This window comes from Melanotaenia boesemani, chromosome 12 (genome assembly GCF_017639745.1).
Source record: "Melanotaenia boesemani isolate fMelBoe1 chromosome 12, fMelBoe1.pri, whole genome shotgun sequence".
Taxonomy (NCBI): Eukaryota; Metazoa; Chordata; class Actinopteri; order Atheriniformes; family Melanotaeniidae; genus Melanotaenia; species Melanotaenia boesemani.
The window spans coordinates 9,004,992-9,010,494 of NC_055693.1; positions in this window are offsets into that span (position 1 = coordinate 9,004,992).

Sequence of the window (5,503 nt, forward strand, 5' to 3'; positions counted from 1 at the left end):
GTAGCATAGGTTAAAGTTGTTTTTTTTTTAAACAAATAAAGCTTACCTGGCATTAGCCGGAAGCTAACAAGACAAAACAAACAACTCTGTCACTCCTGTCTTCAGTTAGCACACTACAACTATAAAAACTAAATTAAAAATGTATGTATTCACTTTCAGATATCAAACCATTTATTTATTTATTCATAAACGCCTTAGAAAGATAAGAGAATGCAGCTGTAGCCATGTGTTACACCAAAATCTGTGACCCATCAGAATCTATGACGACAGGGTATATTTCTCTGTATGTGCGTCTTAGAAAACGAGCAAAGTCTCTAAAAAACCTTGAATTTAAGTCTGAATTTAAGCATTATAATGCAGGTACAGTAAAATCACACATTCTCGTAGTTATCAGAAATGGTGACCAAGGTCACCCATCTTACTGACTCTTCTATCATTGACCCTCACATAGCCAAGAACACAGAAGTCACCATTTCTGATGACCATCAGAATGTGTGACTTAACTGTACCTGCATTACAATAAACTCAGACCTAAATACAAGGGTTTTCAAGATGTAGCCTACATGCAGAGAAATGTACACTATCGCCTCCTGTGGTCACATATTCTGATGGGTCACAGATTTTGGTATAACACCATGTCACAATTAACTTCATGCTAGGAACGCAGCGCCATCTGAAGGAATACTCATTTCCATTTACAATCCATTGTTTCCAGTGTAGATTGTGTTTTTTAACGGTCAAACCTAGTGGAAAAAAGAGAGAATTGGAAAGAAAAAAAAGATGGAACTTACATGGAGTGTTTGAATAGTAAAGCTGAATGCACAATTCAACAAACTGGTATTGTGCTAAAACGTTTATTTCCACAGGGTTCCACAGGGTCTGATTTAATTCTGTACCCATCTTTTAGAGGTGATACATGTCTGAATGAGAACACAGGTAATGAACTTTGTGAAGTGTCTAAAGTGATGCATCACTGAAGAATCTTGCACTGGAGTTTGATGATGCTTCTCTGTGTCACAAAATACAGCTCTGAAGGCTGATATTACTTCCTTTGGTCTGAATTATTGCTTCCTAATTATAAACTTAGCTCTTTGTATTTTTTCTAGCTTTTTTGGTTTAAGTAATCCTTGATGTATGTGCTACTGCAGAAATCCTGTTCAATATCAGTCATACATTGTGATTGTTGGAATCAACCAAATGGAAATATTAGAATGGAAATGGTTTCCCCTTAAAAACATAACCTAATCCATGGCTCTTTTTTTGATAGAGTAGCCTATATATAAATCTCCATTATTCATTTTCACCATTCGTATGCTAGGAAACTGATTTCTTTTAACTCCATTCCAAAGATAGTCTCAAACTCATGTTGGGATTGTTAAAAATATTCATGAAACTCAAGAACCTCATGTTTTCCCCATTACATGAATATTAGACACCATTTACTGTACCCTGTAGTTGTCTGTCTATGCGGCTGAGCCTGTAAGAGACGTATCATGTTTATATTTTCAGATCAAAACAAGAGATTTCTTGCAGAAACTGATCCATGTATTTTTTTATGATACATTCCATGTGATTCATGTTTGTGTATAACAACTCAACATTCAGAGTAATCATATACCATGCATCTCCAATGTTTTTGATACATTAAAATTTTTTCCACACTGGATATAAGACTACAAATGTCTGGGTGTGATAATAAATTATTTTAGATAGACAGATAGACAGACAGACAGACAGATGAGCATCTGTTACAGAAGGAGCTCTGCTGTCTGACCAGTGTGTGGTGGAGAGGATGTTCGAGGTTATCCATGATGGTAACCAGTTTGTTCAGTGACCTCCTCTCCACCACAATTTCAGAATTGTGCAGTTTGTACCCAACAACAGAGCCAGCCTTCTTTATAAGTTTGTTCAGTTGGTGTTGCTGGCTCCCATGTTGCTTCCCCAGCATACAGCAGCAAAAAAAAGCACACTGGTTTTCTTTGACTGATCAAATCAAAGATCTCCAACATTTTGCTGCAGACATTGAAGAATCTGAGCCATGGCAAGAAGTAGATCCTGCTCACCCCCTTCCTGTACACAGCATCTATGTTGGATTTCCAGTCCACTCTGTGGTCGATGGTCGCTCCCAGGTGAAATCCAGGTGAAATCCATGAAAGTGTTTTTCTAAATTTTAACAAACCTATTTTTAAAGGCATTAAGAAAGCATGATTACTAATGAGACAAAAAGCTAACTTTGGATTTAATTTTTATCTTCCCTTGTCTGTAAAATTCAAAACGATCTAATTTTGGTCTTAAACTAATTTGTCTTGTAAATTGGAAAAAACCTTTTTCCCTAACAGAGCGCTGACATACATTCTCTGGACAGGGTTATATCTGATATATTTAACTATAGTGTTTTCATAATATTAACATTAAGAACACTGCACAATATACAGCATTAAAATATTTCTCAATGTATTTCTTATTCAATACCGTTTTCTGACTCCGATTATTATTTTTGGTTTTATAAAGGGCCAGTTTTTTTTCACGAAATACTACAACATATTTCTTCCATCATGTCTTTATATTTTAAGCTGGTATCAGTCCTTTTGACCAATTTCCATCTGAAAATAATTCTAAAATACAGTATATCTTCATCTTGACACACATTATTTTCTCCTTTTCTCTTTATTATTATTATTATGCTTAAATACAGTCACTTATAGCTCCAAATATAGATGAAACCCCAAAAAATTTGAATATTGCGCAAAACTTAATTTCAGTAATTGACCTAAAAGGGGAAACTTTTGTTCTGGAGTGGCTTGACAAGAAGAATACAAGATTTGAAGCCTATGTCCAGCATCCGTCTGTGTGTTGGCTCTCGATGCTCTAACTCCAGCCTCAGTCCACTCCTTGTGAAGCTCCTCCACATTTTTAAATGATCTTTTCCTGACAGTCCTCTCCAAGCTGTGGTCATCCCTGCTGATGGTGCTCCTTTTTCTTCCACACTTTTCCCTTTCATTCAACTTTTTATTCATGTGCTTTGATACAACACTTTGAGAGCATCCAATTTTAAAAAAAAATTACCCTTTGAGACTTTCCCTTCTTGTGGAGGGTGTCAGTGATGGTTTTCTGCACATCTGTCTGGTCAGCAACCCTCTTCATGATTGTAAATTCTACTGAAAAAGACTGAGAGAGCTTTTAAATGCTCAGGAGTCATTTGCAGGTATTTGGAATTCATTAGCTGGTCAGAGTGAGGGCAGTTAGAGGCTACAACATTGAACCTTTACACACTATTCTAATTTTCTGAGATTTTGATTTTGGGGTTTTCATAAACTGTAAGTCATAATCATCCCAATTATGACAAATAAATGCTTGAACTATCTCACTTTGCATATAATGAGTCTATACAAAATATTAATTAAAATTTTTAAGTTGAATTATTCAAATAAATTAAGTTTTGCACAATATTAAAATATTTTAAGTTTCACCCATATATCAAAGGGGCAACCAACTATTCTGTTTTGGTTTTACTAATCTATTTTATACAGTCTTAATCTACCATTAGTGGTGCAAAACTAGAAATTAATTCCAAGTCCAGTAAATAATAGTTTCTATACAAAATGCACTTTGGTATCTGAAATGGTATATTTAAATATGCAGATGTATTTGTGAATATTGTAGTACACAGCTTTGTTCCTTTTACCATTTATCAGCATTTGTTTTAAGTGTCCTGCTGGTCTAAGCCGTTTAGTTTTATCATCCCTGTTTATCTTACTCATCACTCATTATGTGAAAAAGATGCTAGTAAAACTTTTAATGACAGATAAAAATGGAAATTTTAACTTTTTTTATCAAAACTCCTCAGATTGAGACCGAAGATCCAGCCGGTTGGGTTATCTGCAGATACACAAGTTGCTGGACAAGCCGGAGGCTTTCTAACGGTTTTTGCTTACATGATAGGTTTAGTCTGAATACTGTACAAAAAGGGTAATCCTTTCATCCTTTCATCTAACTGTAAACCACAAAGTAATCATTTCAGACTTTTTAAAAAAAAACTGTTTCATCCATCTGTCTCATAATCTACATAAAAATGTAAATTTTTATCAATATCAATATCAGTGCCACAGTGTCACATATTTTTCCTCTACAAGATGTCAAATGCACTTTTTAAAGTGATGCTGTCGTTTTAAAATGTAGTCAAGAACTTCTGTGATTATTTTGTAAAGGTCACACTGTCACCGTGACATCTATTGTGCTAGACAAGTCATTTGGCCTTTTGTTGCAATGATCAAAAGACATTTCTGCTTAGATCATCAGGCCTCTGCGTCAGCGTTTCTAATTGGTTTCACTCTGTGGAATGTGGATTCACTCTTCTGGCATTTCACTGCTCCAACATCTTATGAATAGCAGCATCCCAGGCATCAAGAAGCACAGTGCTGTGCACAGACATAAGTTCAGGGATAAAAGGGGCATTCAGAGAAAAATTATAACGATATTAGAAAAAAAAATATTAATAATACCGTACATCTTTTCTCAATTTATTAAAGCTTAGTGAATATAAACAGTGAGCTGAATTAAATGGTGAAGTCAAAATGCTTTACTGCTGATGCCATTAGTTAGCTAGAAATATCAAAGCAGAAAATAAATAAATAATAAAATCACCAAGTAACTAACAGTTAAGGTTCATGGTATATATCAATATCATAAATCCAAGTGAGGTTAAAAAAGTTAAAAGTTACAAGTTAAATAAGTAAATCCAAGTACAGGACAAATCTACTCATCAAAGGTAAACAAATATCTATGATACTTCATGGTGATCCATTAAACTCCAAACCACATAAAAACCTAACCCTGATACAAAAAGTATATTTAATTAATTCCCATATTCCCATTACCAGAAAATTCAGCTGATTTTCCATATTCATACCTAAAGCCAAAAGACTATTTAATACTAAGAAACAGAGCAGATCTTCCTAGTAAATGAAGGGATCTCTGTATGCCTCTGTATGTATGTTTTTCATTTTTTCCAAATACCTCCAATTTACTTCAAACTTTGCAGGTGTATGCCTGTAGATGTCAGGAACTGTACTTTTGAGTATGAAGCCACTGGGGTCTTTTTCATTGTGTGATGCTTTTACAATAGCATCTTCAGTAAACCACTGGCCATTAGTAGGTAGAGTCAAGGCTGACCCTATTCCAAGATTGTTCTATTTTCTTGAGTTAAATTAATTACATTTTTTGTCTATTGTTCATCATTTATACATTTTTTTTAAAATAGCTAGTCACACACGACTTCATGTAAAAACAGTTTAAAGCCCAAAGTGACCAGCTGTTCAATATGACAACTTCTATGATTTTCTCCAATGTGTTTCTTCCCATTTTAATTAATCAAAAATAAAAATCAGCAGTGAAATGAATTATTTAGAGCTACGGTGTAAAAGAAATTCAACAACAGGGAATAAGCAGAAGAATTCTTCCTAAAATTTTTCTTTTATATCCACAAGTTTCAGTCTACTGGTAT